Genomic DNA, 12,603 nt, shown 5'->3' on the forward strand with positions numbered 1-12,603 from the left:
TCTTTTCTTAGGACTCAGTTTTACCTCTTTGGTGCCATATTCCTTTCCTTGGAAAGCTCGTTCCACCTTGGAGCTTTACCATTTCAGTTTGTAGGCCTTTACTTATAAACCCATCCACTTGCAACATGCAGTTGAGATGGTTTCTTTTGCTGTCTCCACCGGCGGCAGCCCCCTTCCAGGAGGCTCCGGCTTTCCTGTGCCTGGCCCTGCTGCCGTGCAGCGCCACGCTCCGCACATACTTACTAGGGAAGCACAGCCAGATCCAGAATCAACTCGGCCTTTCCTCTTGCTCCCCGGTAACCCCTGCCTTCATGCCAGGACTGTGTCCTTGAAAACCATTTTAGCCTCAGGGACTTTTGTTCAAATGAAACGAAATAAGTATAAACCAGATAAGCTACAAATACATGGACAAGGCCAGGCACTGTGGCTCTCGCCTGTAATCCTAGCACTCTGGGAGGCCAAGGGGGGTGGATCGCTCAAGGTCAGGAGTTCGAAACCAGCCTGAGCAAGAGTGAGACCCCCGTCTCTACTAAAAATACAAAGAAATTAATTGGACAACTAAAAATATATAGAAAAATTTAGCTGGGCATGGTGGCGCATGCCTGTAATCCCAGCTACTCGGGAGGCTGAGGCAGAAGGATTGCTTGAACCCAGGAGAGTCTGAGGTTGCTGTGAGCTAGGCTGATGCCACGGCACTCTAGCCAGGGCAACAGAGTGAGACTCTGTCCCAAAAACAAAAAACAAAACCAAACACATGGACGATTGTTATTTTTCTAAGTAGTCGCTCAAGCCCTTGTCTCATGTGTTAACCAAACAAATCCAGTATGTTCCTTATGAACTCTCCCTTCCAAAAGAAAATAAACACATGCAACAACAATAACAACAACAACAACATGTATTCCAGGAACCCAGGGGTGACCACCCAGAATCACAGCCGGGCTACTTGCTGGCCACCTGCACTGCTATTGCAGCCACACCTCCAAGAGCACAGCGGACATCCACCCACTGCTGCCAGGAGCCTTCCCAGGGATGGAGTCCTTCACTGACCAACCAGGATTTCCAGACACAGGGAGTCCCCTGGGCCAAGGATGCTCCCCGACAGGGGCTCCCAGGGCCACTGTTCTGAGTGCTCGACTCAGTCCCCAAGCACAGCTGCCCCCAGTACTGCAGGGCCTCCCCACCACCATCTTTCCCTCCCTGGGCTCCATTCCGAAGTTCAGGCAGCTTTTCCTTTTGAACCTACAAAACACAAGGGGTCTGGCTGCCCTCAGCCCCTTCCCTAGACCATGGTGGCCCCCTATGGTTGCCCTCCTGGGTGAGGGTGCCTTGGTGAGTCCATCATGATGGAGAAAAAGAAAGATGTCAGAAGCTGGATCTCTGTGGAGGGCTCCTCACTGCACCAGAAAGGCTGACAAGTACAAGTCAACTCAACTCAGCCTGCTGGGGCTGGTGGAGGGGACTCCTGGGAGCCCCAGGACTTCCCAAAGTAGCTCAGAAACAGCCACCCTAGTGGTGCTCATGTTTCCCCGGCCGCTGAAGTCTCGACCCCAAGGGTCTCCTGAGGTTTATCTCAGTCCTCAGTTCTAGTGTTTGGAAGTTGTTTCTTGCCCAAGACAAGGAAATTTGGGGTCATTTGATTTGCAAAGAGGACAACCCCAGGCTCCTTAGCATCTGCCATGCTGCTAGACAAGTTGTGTCCCTCTGTGCTCTTGGGCCTGCACCAGTTCCCATGGATCATCCTTGGAATGACTCCCCTCCGCAGTGCTCCTGTGGCCTCAACGAGCCGGCCCTTTCGTGTATTTGCCCGCTCCTCCACCATGATCACTTCGTCCACTCTGCCACATGTTGACAGCACTGATTTACTCACCTGTCTCATTCCAAGACAGTGGCCCTCTTTGAGGTCTGGGGCATTTTCTTCACCAGTTCATTCAACACTCATGCCAGACGCTCACTGTTTTGGGTCCCGTATCTCACCTTTGTACAGCTAAACAGGGGCAGGTTGCCCGGCCTGACAAATTTGGATTCAGTCAAAGGCTGCACTTAAGATCTAGAAGGTCACATGTGGCCTTAAGGCCGGGGGTTCCCCACCCCTGACCTAGAGCATCACACTTTAATATGTCAGTCCTGCCAAGAGTCAAAATAGAATCTTTATTCTGCAAACTGGGGATGCTAATAATGCCCACCACATGAGGACTGAGTGAGTCAATACAAATAAGGCACTTAGAATAGTGCCTGGCCAATTGTTGACAGTATGCACGCATCAGCAATCACAATGATGATGGTGCAGATGAGGCAGGAAAGAAAGGGACAGCTAGTGCCGAGGATGTGTGGTATTGCACCCAGGTACCCCTCAGGATGAGGTACACATTCGTCCAGGGCAGGGGCTTGGCTGCTGGCAACTCACCCTGCATCCCGCTCTGGGAGTTGACCTTGGCCAAACGAATCTGCCTGACTCAAGGTCATGCCTCCCTCCTGGGGCAGTCGCTATCCTAGGAATGGTCAGTGCTGGGGTGCAAAGTCGGGACATCTCTAAAGGGCATCCTGGCCTTAGAGTGCCCGGGGGCTGGGCCGGGGCCTCTGCTGCTCCTGTGTCGCAGCCCAGCTTCTCCCTCCATCCAAACCCCCTTCATGCCCTGTGGCCTTGCTCCTGACAGCACAGCCCCCAAACCTCCCTTGAACTAAATCTGAAGATCCCTGAAATGAGAGCTAGAAAGAGGAGTTCAGACAAAGATGGTTCCAGACGGCAGATGGTTTGATCCTTCTCCTTCCAGAGACCCCCATGAAATCAAGGAAAGGAATAAACATCATGTAAACGTGCAATTAATGAAGAGAATCACAGACAGACGAGCCATTTCGACAAAACCCTGGGAGAAGGAGAGGAGAGGGGGAGGGTGGCTTGATTTCCAGGGTGCTCTGAGGAAGAGGGAGCCGGTGACCCGAGGAGGGAGGCAGGGCCACAAGGTGGAGCAGGTCTGTCGGCCACCTTTTCTATATAGCTTTTCCCAAACCATTTGGCTTTTTAAACCATCTGCTTGAGCTCCACAGCTTTATAACTGTTAAAAAGCATTTTAGATAGAGATAGCTTTTGAAGAGAATCATTTTTAACTCTCCCTACTCCCTTTTGGATCAAATAAAACCCCAAGCAAAGGCCACGTAAAAGCATCACGGTGACGCAGCTGTGGGGCAGGAAGTGGGCAGAGTGCCCGGGAATGGTGGCCTTGCTCACCTCCTGTGGGGACGCTGGGGACAGAGTTGAAAAGCAGGGTGGGACTACAGGGCGAGAGACTCCATCTGCTCTTAACCAGCGACGCTCCCTTCCGGGGAGCGCGGGCTGCTGTTCCCGGCACGCGGCGGCGGCGGCGGCCCACGCAGGATTGGCTGGACTGTCTCTCATCCCTTTCTTACCAGAAACCAGAAGCATTAGGGACTTCCACGGGGAAAGGACGGCGCCTCCTCAAACAGTTCTCGGGTTGGCCGCATTCCCGAGTGTCCCCCACGCCAGGGAAAAGAGTTCAGCCGTTGCAAAGCCCTGGGAACAGGGCAAAGCGACTCTCAGTGAGTCCCTCGCCCCAGGCCTGCCGCCCGCAGTGCCACCGCAGAGAAGGTGCTGGTGAGGAAACAGTGTGGCAAGGAAGGTATTTTAAAGAGGTTTGAATGGTGATAAGGAGACAGACGTGATTTAGTGTGTGCCAAAGTACAGATGCTGTGGGATGATTTGGAACATACTTGGTCGGGGGAAATCGGGGAGTGAGAGAGGATTTCTGTATTTCTCCAGGAAAGCGAGTGGGGGGAAAAAAGCAAGTCACCGCCATGGAGGGTGCCTCAGTGCCCCCCACCCCACACCGCATGCCCCCGGCCACAGCGCGGAAAGCACTCATAAGGTGGAAAAGTGAGAGCAGAGACACAGTGAGAAGGGGACGTCGTCCTGTGGTGTATTTAGTGGCATTCCAGGTCAACGCCTCCCATGGCGTTCTCCAGCACTCTTCTAAAGAAACTGCAGAGGTTTGGCGAAGCAAGCTAACAGTGATTGTTTAGGAAGGAGAAATCTGTGCTGAGTACCCTGGTAGTGGCGGCAACCCAGGCTTTGCCAGTCCTCTCTGCTTGCCTGCCTAATCCCTGGGCCCACACTGCGGATTTCACGAGATCTGCTGGGCGGTGGGCTCCTCCCGCCACGGGGTTGCCCACGGAGACCCTGAGGCCAGGGGGGCTTTCCTAGCAGATGACAGCAGTGACCTTGAAGCCAAGGTCCCCTCTCCCGCGGCAGGGTCCTGGTGCTGCGCTGTCCAGTAGGAACAGGCCCCGGACCTGGGGGAGCACCTGCAAGGTGCCAATGATGCCCTTTGCTGTCCCCTTCCACAGCTCTTTCCCAACCACCTCCCTTCCTCCAGTTCAGCCTCGCTTGGGAGCACCGAGGCCGAGAGAGGTTCCATAAACTCCCAGAGCTGGAAGTGCTTGTTCCGAGTGTGCTTAAGTCACAACGGAAGGCCTGCCGGGATCTGAGACTGGCAGACGGGGGACTTTTGTGCCGAGAGAGGTGTTGGCAATGACTGTTTCTGTTAGAAACATCTACCCAGAATGAGGAGAAATAAAATTCCATTTTCAGGACATCAGTTTTCCCCTTTGTTATGATGTGCTGTGTGTCCCAGGAAGATGGCCTCAGTGGCTCTATGTAGGGCTGGCATTTGCTCTTCTAGAGGGAGTGCTGGATTGTGCCAGCATAACCTTATTCAGCACCTTGTGCCTGGAGGACCCTGCCTAAGAGACCACAGGCCACAGTTACACACACTCTGTGTGGTGCCAAGCAAGCCACCAATGGCAGGTGTAAGAAACTACCCAGGGCTGGCATCCAGGCATGGCCATACCCCCTCCAGCTTGTGCCTTCTCCACTCTGAGACACTGCTCCCAAACTGCCACCATCCTACGTGCTTTCCTTTGGGGTGAGCATTGCCTGGTCCAGGTGGCATAGTTAATGTTCATATTCTCTGGATTGCAACAATCAGAACCAACTACACCTACCTACAGGGAAAGGAGGGCACTTAGCCACTGGGAATGGGGAAGAAGCGCTGAAATCTGGACAAAGAAGTCTAGGAAATTCATACTGAAGGACTTGTGCCTGCCAGGCACTGTGCTTTGCACACTCATGGAGTCTTCTCAACAACCCTAAGTTCCCAGGTCCTGTTTTCCCTGTTCTATATAGAAGACTGAGGCTCAGGAGGTCCCAGCACTCCTCTTCCGGCTGGCTTAGGTGAGGAGGGCCCCTGAGCTCCGGGTCCAGTCAGAGAGCACCTGTGACTCAGGTCTCACCTGGGGTTGGGACCTGAGCGTGGCTGAGCAGAGGTTAATGGACCCATGGAGTTCACTGGGTCTTATGGGACAGGTCTGCTTGCTTTGGAACTCTGAAAAATCCCTTTTGTAGAAAAGGCAAAATGAACCCGATTCACATCCACACCGCGTGTGGTGTAAGTTAAGCCCCTTCTGCTATTTGAATGTTATTCAAATAAAGGATTATAAACCATCTCAACAGCTTACATTACCATTTCCAAATGCAAAAACAAAGAAGGAACTGGTGTTTTAGAATAAGGGATTTGTTATTTGACCAGAAAAAAGAAAGACATCATTTTCAATTCAAACTAATAGAAACTCAGGTATGAGAATTGCTGAGAAGAACATTCTAGACTAATCCTTTCCCTTTGTCCCACCTCCTACCCACACAAAATCCCAAATCCCTTCCAGAACATCTCTAATGAGTGACCTTGAACTCATTCCGTGATGGGAACAGCCCTCCCTCCTGAGGCTGCCGGCTCCATTTGGTTTGGTGGGAGATTAAGTCTCTGATTAATATTTTAACAATGTAGAAAGAAGCAATGCTGATAGGTTGGATCAACTATATCCTCCACTCTTCTCCTTCCCAGGGAAGGAGACCTGCATTCCTATCCTATTGCTTCTGTAACAAATTAACACAAATTTAGTGCATTAAAGCAATACAAAATTACTGTCTTACTGCTGTGGGGGTCAGAAGTGTGAAATGGGTCTCACTGGTCAGAGCGTCAGCAGAGCTGTGTTCTCCCAGGAGGCTCGACGGAGGAGTGTTTCCTGCCTTCTAGTGACCACCTGCTTTTCTTGGCACATGGCCCCTTGCTCTATCTTCAACGCCAGCACATAGCAGCCTCAAATCCTTCTCTGACTCTCCTGCCTCCCTATTTCACTTATAAAGACCCCTGTGGTTACGTGGGGCCCGCCCAGATAATACGGGATCATCTCTCCATCTCAAAGTCTTTTTTGCAAAGTCTCTTTTGCCCTATAAAGTTATCGATTCACAGGTGCCAGGAATTAGGACATGAACACCTTTGAGAGTCACCATTCAGCTTAACCTTGGGTTCAAAGGCAAGTTGAGGGAACCCAGGTGGAGCCCTCCCAGGGGGTGAGGAAATAGAGGACGGGCTTGCAGGGGTAGGGTCCTTCAGTATCCCGGGACGAGGCGGGGCCTCAAGGGGGAGATGTTGGATGTTCCCCCCTCTCCAGGTGGAAAAGAAGCCCAGTCTGGGGGCTCTCAGCCGGCTTCCAAAGAGAATCCTAATGGCTAACTTGGCAGGGAAGCCATAGAGATGCCCTTCCAGGGATGCCAGAACTTAGATGAGGAAGATATCGTCAGGGCTCGGTGTCGGCTGGAGAACAGGGAACCCTTCCAAGAAAAGTCCCAGTCCCGTTGCAGGACTTAGATGGTGGTGAGGGAGCCCCATTTATGACTGAAGTTGAGTTTCTCTGCATCCTTACAACTGCGACTTGGGCATCGTTCTACTATGATGTAGAAAAATTAACTAATGTGGCATCTCTTCACTCATCCGTGGGCATCCCTCATCTGTAATGGTTCTACACAGTCAGAATTGCAGTTAAGAATCAGCCTAAGCATTTTCTTCTCCTGACAGGAGTGGAGACACAATTCAAGACACACCGGCTGCCCCACTTTCCCCCAAATTTCTTCCCTACAACTCCAGCCACAGGGATACCTCCCTCTTCCCACAGCACGTGCTGACTCTGCCTTCTATCCGACGCTTGGCTTCCACGCCCTGTGTTATAATTACACTGTGTGAGCACACACTCGATGCCCCCGCCTTCCCAGCCTAATTGTGAACCTCAAGAAGGGCGCATTCGTGCATTGCTCAGGGAGAACCTTGAGCCTCCTTCAGTGCCTGGTACCACTACCAGCATAGTAGGTTCTAGAAAACTGTTTATTGACAGTGAGGATGACAATGGAGCCAAGAGCATCACATCTGGAAAGTACAGGTGTGTGCCATGGGAAAAAGAAGGGGCACAGAGAGATCTGGGATTTATAGCTTTAGTTTTTGTGCCTTTTGTCCAGCTAATGGTTTTTCTGTTGCCCTCGATTCCCCACCAGACTCCATGCTCGGTCAAACTCTTGGCCTGACTTACACGCTGTGACCCCTACTTCAAACCACCCCCTTTCCCCCACCTCCACTCTGTGCTCCCAGTGACACAGAACTCCCTCTTCCCTGGCAACCCCAGCACCTTTTCGCAATCCTGCAGCTTTGCATATGCCCTTTCTAGAAAATTCTATCATTGTTCAGTCAAGCCCCTCCTCATGGGGGCTACAGCCCCTCCCCCAGACAGGTAACAGTCCTGCCTCAGGGCTTCTCAGACCACAGAATGGGCCAATGCTCAGGGAGCTTGTTAACATAGTGTCTGCATTTCCAACAAGCTCTTGGGTGATGCCACACTGCTAGTTCAAGGCAGCTCTGAAGAGCCAGGGTCTACAAAATAAACAAGAACTTAGTGCATTTGAGTATCATTTGTTTGTATGTAAACCTTTTCTACCAGGATGAGAGATGCCCAAAGCAGAAACTGGGGTTTCCTGAAGCACTCAACCTATACTTGTGAATGGCAGAATGAATCTCTGTGTCTCTAGTATTTAGCTTTTTGCAGGTGCTCATTAGATATTTATTAAGTAAATGAATAGATGGACTCCATAGGATTTTAGGAACAGCTGCCTTTAAAATAGTTGGGTTAATTGTGTCATCACTTTTTAAACAAAAATATCTGGGAGTACACTTGTAGGTTATGGTATTGTGGGGGTAAAGGGAAACTTCTCCTTTGCCCCGGAAGATTCACTGAAAGATTAACTCACGATAAGGCAAACTAACAAGAGAAAGATGTTTATGTACTGTGAGTGCAGGGATCACAGAGTGATTGCCCAATATCCCAGTGGGGTCCAGAAATTGATATACTCTCATTTTAGGGGGGCAAGAATGAGGAATATAGGTAATTCTATTTAGGGGCAATAAGTGCTTGCTAGGGAGGATGGATAGACACTTGGAGAATGAATGGATGGGGGAAACAGATTGACTTGTAAATGATTCTCTTTGCAAATTAAATTAATCCAAGAGAAAAGCATTATATTTAAAATGATGTGGGCCAGGTCTGGTTGCATTCTTGATCTTTTTTCCTGCAACATATTGAGATGAGCAGAGTAGTGAAAAATTTGAGTCACCCATTCCCACCTGAAGTGGAACAAGGAACAACTCTGTCTTCTTTCTTTAGCTCTCGTGCTGTAAAAAAGTGTCTTCTAAGTAGTCTATTTAATATAATGATGTTTTTCACATTTTTGTGTCTTTTGGTGGTGATTTTGCTGTTTAAAGTGGTCCCGTGTGTTAGTGCTGAAGTGCTCTCTAGTGTCTCTCTCAGCCAAAGAAGGCTGTGGTTTCTGCTTTACAGAAAAAATACATATGTGTGTTAGATAAATCTCACTCAGGCATGAGTTATGGTGCTGTTGGCCATGAGTTCAATGTTAATGAATCAATAATACGTATTAAATGAGGTGTCTTTTAAACAGAAATATACATAAAACAATGTTACGTATTGATAAATAGATGGAAATGTGACCAGAAGCTTAGAGGAACCTAACCCTGTACTTCTCCTAGGAGCAATGATTTAGTGTTTGCTAATTCAGTGTTCAAGGTGGCTTTATAGACCATAAGTACTGTGAATAATGAAAATTGACCATATATATGTTTAGATTCTTTGCCTTTGATCTTTTAATTTCTATGCTACATTTTCCTCGATTTTACAGTGACTTCAATTTTACTTCAAACCATCTATTTCTCATAATTCATGCATATTTATGAATTTATCACCATTTAATTAAGTGCTATGTCAACATCTTGAGCCTTCTCACCCAGTGTAGAGAGGGAAGAATTGATTACAGAGACGGGCATAGTCTTCCTCAGAAAGCAAGAGCCTTCCTATCAGGTTTAAAAGATGACAATCTTATTCCCATTTAAGGAAAGCAATCAGCCCAGCTTGCATAAATGTTGCATTTCCCTTGCAAATGAGCTTCATTACCAGCTTGTTTTATGATTTTTCTCTTAGTGAGAGTGAGTGTCTTTCTTATGGCTCTTTCTCATAGTAGAAAATTGTCTTAGCCATGAATTATGTTCTCATCTATAACCACATTTAATTATGGATTTTGCCATGAAGCTGTGCTGTGAATGTTCGACATGTGAGCACTTTGGAGGAAGCTCTCTGGTCCAGTGAGACTTCTCTCAACTAAATACTTTTCCTGGATTTATGGAAAATATTATTTTTATATATTTTACTTATCTTTAATATTAAACCTATTAACTCCAGGCTCATAATTATTAAGAAACATTATCAAGTGACTTGGGTTGAAATAAAATCAAAACCAAAGAGAGTCCAAAAGTTTGAATCCATGTAATTATTCCCTAATGGGACCATGTGACTTGATTATTAATACTCTACTCTGGGCATAGATCATTATACAAAATTGCTTGTTTGCTTAGGGGGAAATCTTCCTGTAATTGTATTTATAGAGAACTTATTTTAAATAACAACGTTTTCTAAGTCCAAGCTATCTCATTCTATAGATACTCAATATGAAAACAAGTAACAAGAATGTGTTAGTAATTTACAACATAAGAAATACAAATCATCGATAAACATATAAAATCTTGACTAAGCTTACTAACAAGGAAATAACATACAAATTTAAGCAATTTATAATTGTGCATCTATTAAGTTGATAAATACTGTGTATTAAATAACATTAAGGCAATGTTGATGGATGTGCACGCAAATAGGCTCCCTAAGAAACTGCCAGACAGTGAGTAAATGAGACATTACCCTGTAGGGAAATTTGGCAACATGTGGAAGCCGTGTGAGTAATATAGTGCTTCATAGTAGTACGTCTTCATAAATTTATCCTTAGGAAGAGTCATCAACCATTTGGCTAAAGAATTTTGTTCAAGGATATTCAAAGAAGCATTGTTTATATAGTAAAAATTTGGGAACACGCTCTCTGTACAATAATAAGAAAAGAGTGAATAAGTTGTGATCTCTCCTTATGACAGAATATTATGTATCCATTAAAAATTGTGATTTTTTTGAGACAGAATCTCACTCTGTTGCTCTAGCTAGAGTGCTGTGGTGTCAACCTAGCTCACAGCAACTTCAAACTCCTGGGCTCAAGCAATCCTCCTGCCTCCGCCTCCCAGTAGCTGGGACTACAGGCATGCACCACCATGCCCAGCTAGTTTGTTCTATATATTTTTAGTTGACCAATTAATTTGTGTCTATTTTTAGTAGAGATGGGGTCTCACTCTTGCTCAGGCTGGTTTTGAACTCTGATCTTGAGTGCTCTGCCCGCCTCCCAGAGTGCTAGGATTACAAGCATGAGCTACCTCGCCAGGCCTAAAAATTGTGTTTTTGAACAATGGTTAAGTGCTAATTAAAACCAAGTGATCTTTGCATATTATATGGAAGCATCAAATTATCATGAGTACCCAGAAAATATGTACACTTATTATGTATCAATTAAAAAACCACAGTAATATGCCATTTTACACCCCATCAGACTGGTAAACATTGAAAAGTTGCATATTTAATAAGTACTCTGAGCAACGTGAATTCTATGCACTGCTTGTGGGAATAAAATTGTTACAACCATTTAGAGTTCCACTGAGCAATATCTAGTTAGATGGAAGATGTACATGCCCAGGAATCCCACTCCAGGTATATGCCTAGAGAAACTCTCCCACATATGTGAAAAAGAAGCCGTGTCCTAGCATGTGAGTAGCAATGGTGTTTGCAACAGAACGGGAAACAACACACGTGTGCACGGGCAGGATGACGGATGCAATGCAGCACGCTTACTCAATGTGCACCCCACACCGCGGAGATGAGTGGTCTAGACTGACAGCCCACGTGGATCCCTCTCCCGAACAAAATACTGGGGAGACAAAAAGCAAAGGAAGATAAATATGTAAAATACGACACTATTTAGGTTTTAAAACAATGCTATATGTTACTTAAGGATATAAATGCATGAGGAAAAGGAATAAAGAAATGTTTAGGATGATCACCCAAACCCCAAAGCAGGTGGCTCTCAGAGGGGGAGACTGGTGAGGGCTGGGGGGAGCGCCGGGTCTCCAGCTGAATCCCAGTATTTTATTTCTTTGCTGGGGCACAGCTGCAAGGATGTTCTTCCTCTCTTTTCATAAGTGGTAAACAATGCATAGTAGTTTTAAAAGAAGATATGATGGTATGAGAAAATACAGTCTCAACCGAAAAAGGCAAGATATGAAAATACATGCAAGAGAATTCCACGTATGTGTGTATATATGACATGTATATACACACACACCAAAATGTCCACAATTATGACCTCTAGGCATTGGGATTATCAGTCATGTTCATTTTCTTCTCACATTTATGCATTTCCAAATTAAATATATTACTTCTATCATCAGAAAAAAAGTGTAATTGAAATATTTAAAATTTATCACTTGTATCCTTTTGGGTCTTTGATTGGCGTGCGTTCTAGTCATCGTTTCGGGTTAAATTGCAAGTTTTCTGGGAGCTGTCAGCAAATGTCCATCCAAGTCAAGCTCTGATACTATGGAAGCATCTATGAAAGGCTCTTAATTAGAAGGTAATAATCTTCCCCTTTGAGACAAAAACAATCATAGTGCTCAGAGTCGGTGAAAGACACCTATTAGTAGTCATCGGTCTTAGAACAGCCATTTATTGAGAGAGGGGACGAGTGTGTGTGTGAGGGGGAACAAGAAAAATGCCGATGGCAGTCACTTTACACGCTGCAGGCTTCCCCAGAAATTCTTCTAGAGATGTGCATGGACTGGTTAATAATCGGCACTCTACTTCTCAACTTGGCTTTGTTTCTCTGTAGCACCTCTTCTTCAAAAGGCTTTCACGTGTGACAGAGGATTTTAGAACACGCCAGGCCACCACTGTTTGGGGTATGAAGTCGGGGACCCACCTCCTGAGTGTCACTGAAGTCTGGCGTGAGGAGTTGGGGTGGAGGGGGCGGTTTACACACAGAGGCCAGGACTCAGACAAAGAAATCGCCTGCATACACTTGTTCAGCACAGACCCTGCCTTCAGAATTCTGCTTCAGAATATGTAGGTCACACACACGAGCAGAATAATAGGGTTCAGTTAGCTCTGCTTATAAACTGCAAAGGATTTCCAGCGGGATGAAAATGTATCATGCATAATTGAGCAAGTGCTACTTTGCTTTCAAACCCCCGCTAGTGATATCTGAGGCTCAGAGTC

The sequence above is a fragment of the Microcebus murinus genome, chromosome 3 (assembly GCF_040939455.1).
Source record: "Microcebus murinus isolate Inina chromosome 3, M.murinus_Inina_mat1.0, whole genome shotgun sequence".
Classification (NCBI taxonomy): domain Eukaryota; kingdom Metazoa; phylum Chordata; class Mammalia; order Primates; family Cheirogaleidae; genus Microcebus; species Microcebus murinus.